This window comes from Pleurodeles waltl, chromosome 12 (genome assembly GCF_031143425.1).
Source record: "Pleurodeles waltl isolate 20211129_DDA chromosome 12, aPleWal1.hap1.20221129, whole genome shotgun sequence".
In the NCBI taxonomy this organism is placed as follows: Eukaryota; Metazoa; Chordata; class Amphibia; order Caudata; family Salamandridae; genus Pleurodeles; species Pleurodeles waltl.
Window position 1 is genome coordinate 125,771,940 of NC_090451.1, and position 9,787 is coordinate 125,781,726.

Here is a 9,787-nt window from a genome sequence, read left to right on the forward strand (position 1 = left end):
TTTACATTTGACTTGGCGCGCAGAACGAGTGAGAACCAGGTCAATAGAAACAAAAATCATCTATTTAAAAAGTTTAGTTTCACGTGGGCCTGTTGTCCTTACTTCTTTCAGAATAGCTTTTGAACCTCTGTCCTGTGTGTGTCTGTGACTGTCACGTGAAAGGCAGTCAGAGCATCCAGGTGGACCCCATGTCACCTGGGGCACCGCCCACCAGTGCTGGAGTTTTAAACAGCACCCGGTTGCATTTTGGGACTTGTGCCTTTTCAATGTGAGCTCAAAGACGGGAGCCTGTGAAATTCTATTGGCTAAAAAATATTAACAGCGGAATGTGAATAGGCCACACAAGACATGACGTCACTGGAAAGCTAAACAGTATGTTGGGGAGACTGGGTGCGGCAATAGGGCTGATGTCATGAATACGTGCAACTCCTCAGTTATTTTTGAATGAACTGCTCATTCATTAGATCCCACCCAAAGAAATGAGCCCACCAGTATGAACACTTGTTTCATTAGAAAATGATGGAGTCACATTGCCTATGTAGAGCAGGTGCTTATACCTTGGTTGGAAGTCATTGCTCGGAGAGTGTTGTCTTTTAAGGTGATTGCACTAGGTCCGAGCAGGTGGGAGAAGACTTGTGCAGTGACTGAGTAAGAGAGATAACCTTCAATTACCACATCACCCTCCCGACATTGTAATCATGTCCATGAAATGGTTTATCAACTCGACTTTCCACACTCACTGAGGAGACTCAGGGTTACGGTGCTCATGAAGTGCACAGACACACTGAGAGCAACAGGTAGCGTGGCCGAGCGGTCCAAGGCGCTGGATTAAGGCTCCAGTCTCTTTGGAGGCGTGGGTTCAAATCCCACCGCTGCCAGAGATAGATTTTTACAGATCTTAATGACGCATCTCCCTTCTGACCCTTCAATTTGCATAAACAGTGACTCTACCAATAGGTCCCTAATTTTAAAACTCTTTTACAGTCTCCTTCTAAGTAAACTCCTAAACCGTGGACTCCAAGAAATCGGCTGATTGGCGCTGCTGTTGTTTTGCTTCATTCTGCTTAGATCACCTTCAAATGGAAGGTTTAACAAATAATTTGTTCTCCCCACGCGGTCACCCGCTCTTCTCTCTGCAAAATAAAATCGAACCTCTGTTAAATAAAGATTTAAAGTAAATTATCTATCTTCCCAAATAAAGTTGGTAAATGTGTTCTTCACAGTTATTTTAAAAATCAGGTTTAAAATAAACAACAGAGGTAGTCAGCAGGATTCAAACCCGTGCAGGGAACCCCCAAAGGATTTCAAGCCCATCACCTTAACCACTCGGCCATAACTACCAGCTCTCATTGAGCTCTACCGAAACTTTATATCACAACAAAATTGTGCAAAACGGCCGTGCAGACCTATATATGACTCCATTTAGTAGGATCTCTAACTGTGTGCAAAGGGCACATTGCTATGTTTCTGTCTAAGCTTTGCTTTAGGTCTGAGGTCTTAAGAACCAAAGCAGGCTCCACGCACACTTGCCTGCACAAAAAAACAAGCATTTGCAATGCGAAAGGTCTCACATTTGTGAGAGTTAGAGCTATTGGCGTTGCAAATGACAATGTCTTTTACCTAGGTTTTGGTTTTCTTTGGGAAAATTTGATGTGTCCACGTTGTGTTTTGGGTTACTTCCTGTCGCGGGCGCTAGGCCTACCCACACAAGTGAGGTAAAAAATGTTATCGGGAGACTTGGGGAAACATAGAATAGCAAAACAAGAGTTACTGCCCCTTGTCTTTATCTACATTTTTTCCTTCCAAATATAAGACAGTGTGTAAAAAAGACGTCTATTTGAGAAATGCCCTTTAATTCGCATGCTAGTGTGGGCCCCCCAGAATTCAGAGATGTGCAAATAACCACTGCTCCTTCACTCCTTATCTTGTGCCCATTTTGGAAATAGAAAGGTTTTCTTGATACCTATTTTTCACTCTATATACTTCGGCAAATTAATTGCAGTATACCCGGTATAGAATGAAAACCCACTGCAAGGTGCAGCTCATTTATTTTCTCTGGATACCTAGGGTTCTTGATGAACCTACAAGCCCTATATATCCCCGCAACCAGAAGAGTCCAGCAGGCGTAATGGTATATTGCTTTCAAAAATCTGACATTGCAGAAAAAAGTTACAGAGTAAAACGTAGAGGAAAATGGCTGTTTTTTTCTTCTCAATTTCAATATTTTTTTTTTATTTCAGTTGTTATTTTCTGTAGGAAACACTTGTAAGATCTACACAAGTTACCCATTGCTGAATTCAGAATGTTGTCTTCTTTTCAAAAATGTTTAGGTTACTGGGACCCAGCATTGGTTTCACACCCATTTCTGTCACTGACTGGAAGGAGGCTAAAAGCACACAAAATCGTAAAAATGGGGTATGTCCCAGTAAAATGCCAAAATTGTGTTGAAAAATTGGGTTTTCTGATTCAAGTCTGCCTGTCCCTGAAAGCTGGGAAGCTGGTGATTTTAGCAGTGCAAACCCTTTGTTGATGCCAATTTCAGGGACAAAAACCACAAGCCTTCTTCTCCAGCCCTTTTTTCCATTTTTTTCTTTTTTAAAACAAAATTTTTACTGTATTTTGGCTAATTTCTTGGTCTCCTTCAAGGGAACCCACAAAGTCTGGGTACCTCTAGAATCCCTAGGATGTTGGAAAAAAAGGACGCAAATTTGGCGTGGATAGCTTATGTGGACAAAAATCTATGAGGGCCTAAGCGCGCCCTGCCCCAAATAGCCAAAAAAATGCCTGGCACCTGAGGGGGAAAAGGCTGGCAGTGAAGGGGTTAAAATGCACTATTTTATTCCAATTTCTTCACTTAGCTTCAGATGAACTATTTTTCCCTCCCACCAACTCCTTTCAAAGTGCACCAGCCACCACTGCCTTGGGTGGGACAGATTGTTTTCGATTGCAGTATGGCAGATTGTTTTGGATTGCAGAGTGGTAGTTTGTTTTTGATTGGAGTGCAGCAGATTGCAGTGGGGTAGATTGTTTTGAATTGGAGTAGGGGAGATTGTTTTGAAGTGGAGTCGGGCAGATTGGAGTGGGGCAGATTGTTTTGGATGGAAGTGGGACAGATTGTTTTGGAGTGGTGCAGATTGTTTTTTATTATAGTGGGGCACATTGGAGTGAGACAGATTTGCTTGGGGTGGGTGGAGAGGATTGGAGTAGGATGAGTTAGAGTGGATTGGATTCGGGTGAGTGATTTGGACTGGAGTGAGGTGGATTAGTGTGGGTGAAGTGGTCTGGATGGGGTGGATTGTAGTGGGGAAGATTGGAGTGGGGTGGATTGAAGTGTACCGCAGGAATATGTGTTAAAGATTAATTTCAGAATTTACACATAATAAAGAAACACTGTTGATTTACAATATTTTAAACGAGCTAATCGTCATCTTTTGAGAAGAGTGCCCACGAACAAAAGCAAAAGAAAACATGCGTGGAACGTGGGAAAAGACGATTTGGCAAAATAAAAGAAAGTTCGATTTAAATTTAAAACTTAACAGTTTTGGTTGTCCTGCTGGGCATGTTTTTGCCAGTCACAAGCCTTCTGTTTGCAGGGCACTAGAAGGTAAAAGGAAAAAATAGTACCTTGATCAGGTGGGGAGCAGCGGTCAGGCACTGATTAAGCTGAATCAATCAACGCTTGGTCGCTGCTCTACAGAGAGGAACGGAAATGATGCAAGACATGCCTTGATGAATTAGGAAACTGTAAAGAAGAGTGCCACATAAATAAAAAAATGGTGAGAGACATGCGGGCTCCAAGCCCTTTACTGAATACTACAGAGTCTATCAAGCGAGACCCTAAAAAGGTCAGTTAGTTAAAATAAACAAACATTGTTACTTCTAAATATCAATATTCCAAGGACGCCTAGATAGTCGTCGAGCAAAAAGTTCCTAGTGCATGGAGGGGCTTATGGTAGTTCTGAAGAGAGGCAAAGGACTTGGTCAGAGGGTGGCCTTGTTGGTGTGGTAGGGAAGCAATACCTCAAACGTTATTACTGGGGTAGGGGAGCTTGCAATTCGGAGTAATGAAAATTATCACAAAGCAATCAAGTAATTCCACATCAAAATAACAAGCGTGCGGGCTGACAACCATGCTCTCAGCATCAACGAGCGCAGAGTGAAGTGAATTTTACCATCCTCTGTGCATTTTTATTGCGGGGCTCATTTACATTTGACTTGGCGCGCAGAACGAGTGAGAACCAGGTCAATAGAAACAAAAATCATCTATTTAAAAAGTTTAGTTTCACGTGGGCCTGTTGTGCTTACTTCTTTCAGAATAGCTTTTGAACCTCTGTCCTGTGTGTGTCTGTGACTGTCACGTGAAAGGCAGTCAGGGCATCCAGGTGGACCCCATGTCACCTGGGGCACCGCCCACCAGTGCTGGAGTTTTAAACAGCACCCGGTTGCATTTTGGGACTTGTGCCTTTTCAATGTGAGCTCAAAGACGGGAGCCTGTGAAATTCTATTGGCTAAAAAATATTAACAGCGGAATGTGAATAGGCCACACAAGACATGACGTCACTGGAAAGCTAAACAGTATGTTGGGGAGACTGGGTGCGGCAATAGGGCTGATGTCATGAATACGTGCAACTCCTCAGTTATTTTTGAATGAACTGCTCATTCATTAGATCCCACCCAAAGAAATGAGCCCACCAGTATGAACACTTGTTTCATTAGAAAATGATGGAGTCACATTGCCTATGTAGAGCAGGTGCTTATACCTTGGTTGGAAGTCATTGCTCGGAGAGTGTTGTCTTTTAAGGTGATTGCACTAGGTCCGAGCAGGTGGGAGAAGACTTGTGCAGTGACTGAGTAAGAGAGATAACCTTCAATTACCACATCACCCTCCCGACATTGTAATCATGTCCATGAAATGGTTTATCAACTCGACTTTCCACACTGAGGAGACTCAGGGTTTCGGTGCTCATGAAGTGCACAGACACTCTAAGAGCAACAGGTAGCGTGGCCGAGCGGTCTAAGGCGCTGGATTAAGGCTCCAGTCTCTTTGGAGGCTTGGGTTCAAATCCCACCGCTGCCAGAGATGGATTTTTACAGATCTTAATGACGCATCTCCCTTCTGACCCTTCAATTTGCATAAACAGTGACTCTACCAATAGGTCCCTAATTTTAAAACTCTTTTACAGTCTCCTTCTAAGTAAACTCCTAAACCGTGGACTCCAAGAAATCGGCTGATTGGCGCTGCTGTTGTTTTGCTTCATTCTGCTTAGATCACCTTCAAATGGAAGGTTTAACAAATCATTTGTTCTCCCCACGCGGTCACCCGCTCTTCTCTCTGCAAAATAAAATCGAACCTCTGTTAAATAAAGATTTAAAGTAAATTATCTATCTTCCCAAATAAAGTTGGTAAATGTGTTCTTCACAGTTATTTTAAAAATCAGGTTTAAAATAAACAACAGAGGTAGTCAGCAGGATTCAAACCCGTGCAGGGAACCCCCAAAGGATTTCAAGCCCATCACCTTAACCACTCGGCCATAACTACCAGCTCTCATTGAGCTCTACCGAAACTTTATATCACAACAAAATTGTGCAAAACGGCCGTGCAGACCTATATATGACTCCATTTCGTAGGATCTCTAACTGTGTGCAAAGGGCACATTGCTATGTTTCTGTCTAAGCTTTGCTTTAGGTCTGAGGTCTTAAGAACCAAAGCAGGCTCCACGCACACTTGCCTGCACAAAAAAACAAGCATTTGCAATGCGAAAGGTCTCACATTTGTGAGAGTTAGAGCTATTGGCGTTGCAAATGACAATGTCTTTTACCTAGGTTTTGGTTTTCTTTGGGAAAATTTGATGTGTCCACGTTGTGTTTTGGGGCACTTCCTGTCGCGGGCGCTAGGCCTACCCACACAAGTGAGGTAAAAAATGTTATCGGGAGACTTGGGGAAACATAGAATAGCAAAACAAGAGTTACTGCCCCTTGTCTTTATCTACATTTTTTCCTTCCAAATATAAGACAGTTTTTTAAAAAAGACGTCTATTTGAGAAATGCCCTTTAATTCGCATGCTAGTGTGGGCACCCCAGAATTCAGAGATGTGCAAATAACCACTGCTCCTTCACTCCTTATCTTGTGCCCATTTTGGAAATAGAAAGGTTTTCTTGATACCTATTTTTCACTCTATATACTTCGGCAAATTAATTGCAGTATACCCGGTATAGAATGAAAACCCACTGCAAGGTGCAGCTCATTTATTTTCTCTGGATACCTAGGGTTCTTGATGAACCTACAAGCCCTATATATCCCCGCAACCAGAAGAGTCCAGCAGGCGTAATGGTATATTGCTTTCAAAAATCTGACATTGCAGAAAAAAGTTACAGAGTAAAACGTAGAGGAAAATGGCTGTTTTTTTCTTCTCAATTTCAATATTTTTTTTTTTATTTCAGTTGATATTTTCTGTAGGAAACACTTGTAAGATCTACACAAGTTACCCATTGCTGAATTCAGAATGTTGTCTTCTTTTCAAAAATGTTTAGGTTACTGGGACCCAGCATTGGTTTCACACCCATTTCTGTCACTGACTGGAAGGAGGCTAAAAGCACACAAAATCGTAAAAATGGGGTATGTCCCAGTAAAATGCCAAAATTGTGTTGAAAAATTGGGTTTTCTGATTCAAGTCTGCCTGTCCCTGAAAGCTGGGAAGCTGGTGATTTTAGCAGTGCAAACCCTTTGTTGATGCCAATTTCAGGGACAAAAACCACAAGCCTTCTTCTCCAGCCCTTTTTTCCATTTTTTTCTTTTTTTAAACAACATTTTTACTGTATTTTGGCTAATTTCTTGGTCTCCTTCAGGGGAACCCACAAAGTCTGGGTACCTCTAGAATCCCTAGGATGTTGGAAAAAAAGGACGCAAATTTGGCGTGGATAGCTTATGTGGACAAAAATCTATGAGGGCCTAAGCGCGCCCTGCCCCAAATAGCCAAAAAAATGCCTGGCACCTGAGGGGGAAAAGGCTGGCAGCGAAGGGGTTAAAATGCACTATTTTATTCCAATTTCTTCACTTAGCTTCAGATGAACTATTTTTCCCTCCCACCAACTCCTTTCAAAGTGCACCAGCCACCACTGCCTTGGGTGGGACAGATTGTTTTCGATTGCAGTATGGCAGATTGTTTTGGATTGCAGTGTGGTAGTTTGTTTTTGATTGGAGTGCAGCAGATTGCAGTGGGGTAGATTGTTTTGAATTGGAGTAGGGGAGATTGTTTTGAAGTAGAGTGGGGCAGATTGTTTTGGATCGAAGTGGGACAGATTGTTTTGGAGTGGTGCAGATTGTTTTTTATTATAGTGGGGCACATTGGAGTGAGACAGATTTGCTTGGGGTGGGTGGAGAGGATTGGAGTAGGATGAGTTAGAGTGGATTGGATTCGGGTGAGTGATTTGGACTGGAGTGAGGTGGATTAGTGTGGGTGAAGTGGTCTGGATGGGGTGGATTGTAGTGGGGAAGATTGGAGTGGGGTGGATTGAAGTGTACCGCAGGATTATGTGTTAAAGATTAATTTCAGAATTTACACATAATAAAGAAACACTGTTGATTTGCAATATTTTAAACGAGCTAATCGTCATCTTTTGAGAAGAGTGCCCACGAACAAAAGCAAAAGAAAACATGCGTGGAACGTGGGAAAAGACGATTTGGCAAAATAAAAGAAAGTTCGATTTAAATTTAAAACTTAACAGTTTTGGTTGTCCTGCTGGGCATGTTTTTGCCAGTCACAAGCCTTCTGTTTGCAGGGCACTAGAAGGTAAAAGGAAAAAATAGTACCTTGATCAGGTGGGGAGCAGCGGTCAGGCACTGATTAAGCTGAATCAATCAACGCTTGGTCGCTGCTCTACAGAGAGGAACGGAAATGATGCAAGACATGCCTTGATGAATTAGGAAACTGTAAAGAAGAGTGCCACATAAATAAAAAAATGGTGAGAGACATGCGGGCTCCAAGCCCTTTACTGAATACTACAGAGTCTATCAAGCGAGACCCTAAAAAGGTCAGTTAGTTAAAATAAACAAACATTGTTACTTCTAAATATCAATATTCCAAGGACGCCTAGATGGTCGTCAAGCAAAAAGTTCCTAGTGCATGGAGGGGCTTATGGTAGTTCTGAAGAGAGGCAAAGGACTTGGTCAGAGGGTGGCCTTGTTGGTGTGGTAGGGAAGCAATACCTCAAACATTATTACTGGGGTAGGGGAGCTTGCAATTCGGAGTAATGAAAATTATCACAAAGCAATCAAGTAATTTCACATCAAAATAACAAGCGTGCGGGCTGACAACCATGCTCTCAGCATCAACGAACGCAGAGTGAAGTGAATTTTACCATCCTCTGTGCATTTTTATTGCGGGGCTCATTTACATTTGACTTGGCGCGCAGAACGAGTGAGAACCAGGTCAATAGAAACAAAAATCATCTATTTAAAAAGTTTAGTTTCACGTGGGCCTGTTGTGCTTACTTCTTTCAGAATAGCTTTTGAACCTCTGTCCTGTGTGTGTCTGTGACTGTCACGTGAAAAGGCAGTCAGGGCATCCAGGTGGACCCCATGTCACCTGGGGCACCGCCCACCAGTGCTGGAGTTTTAAACAGCACCCGGTTGCATTTTGGGACTTGTGCCTTTTCAATGTGAGCTCAAAGACGGGAGCCTGTGAAATTCTATTGGCTAAAAAATATTAACAGCGGAATGTGAATAGGCCACACAAGACATGACGTCACTGGAAAGCTAAACAGTATGTTGGGGAGACTGGGTGCGGCAATAGGGCTGATGTCATGAATACGTGCAACTCCTCAGTTATTTTTGAATGAACTGCTCATTCATTAGATCCCACCCAAAGAAATGAGCCCACCAGTATGAACACTTGTTTCATTAGAAAATGATGGAGTCACATTGCCTATGTAGAGCAGGTGCTTATACCTTGGTTGGAAGTCATTGCTCGGAGAGTGTTGTCTTTTAAGGTGATTGCACTAGGTCCGAGCAGGTGGGAGAAGACTTGTGCAGTGACTGAGTAAGAGAGATAACCTTCAATTACCACATCACCCTCCCGACATTGTAATCATGTCCATGAAATGGTTTATCAACTCGACTTTCCACACTCACGGAGGAGACTCAGGGTTACGGTGCTCATGAAGTGCACGGACACACTGAGAGCAACAGGTAGCGTGGCCGAGCGGTCTAAGGCGCTGGATTAAGGCTCCAGTCTCTTTGGAGGCGTGGGTTCAAATCCCACCGCTGCCAGAGATAGATTTTTACAGATCTTAATGACGCATCTCCCTTCTGACCCTTCAATTTGCATAAACAGTGACTCTACCAATAGGTCCCTAATTTTAAAACTCTTTTACAGTCTCCTTCTAAGTAAACTCCTAAACCGTGGACTCCAAGAAATCGGCTGATTGGCGCTGCTGTTGTTTTGCTTCATTCTGTTTAGATCACCTTCAAATGGAAGGTTTAACAAATAATTTGTTCTCCCCACGCGGTCACCCGCTCTTCTCTCTGCAAAATAAAATCGAACCTCTGTTAAATAAAGATTTAAAGTAAATTATCTATCTTCCCAAATAAAGTTGGTAAATGTGTTCTTCACAGTTATTTTAAAAATCAGGTTTAAAATAAACAACAGAGGTAGTCAGCAGGATTCAAACCCGTGCAGGGAACCCCCAAAGGATTTCAAGCCCATCACCTTAACTACTCGGCCATAGCTACCAGCTCTCATTGAGCTCTACCGAAACTTTATATCACAACAAAATTGTGCAAAACGGC

The 9,787-nt window shown here is 42.6% G+C and overlaps 3 non-coding genes across 3 annotated transcripts; all 3 read left to right on the top strand.

Moving 5' to 3' along the window:
• The first annotated feature begins 796 nt into the window (after positions 1 to 796).
• On the top strand, positions 797 to 878 carry TRNAL-AAG (transfer RNA leucine (anticodon AAG)). Its single transcript has one exon. It is a non-coding gene; the product is annotated as a tRNA-Leu (tRNA).
• Positions 879 to 4,995: 4,117 nt separating this feature from the next.
• TRNAL-AAG (transfer RNA leucine (anticodon AAG)) lies at positions 4,996 to 5,077 on the top strand. Its single transcript has one exon. It is a non-coding gene; the product is annotated as a tRNA-Leu (tRNA).
• Positions 5,078 to 9,186: 4,109 nt separating this feature from the next.
• TRNAL-AAG (transfer RNA leucine (anticodon AAG)) lies at positions 9,187 to 9,268 on the top strand. Its single transcript has one exon. It is a non-coding gene; the product is annotated as a tRNA-Leu (tRNA).
• Positions 9,269 to 9,787: the final 519 nt, after the last annotated feature.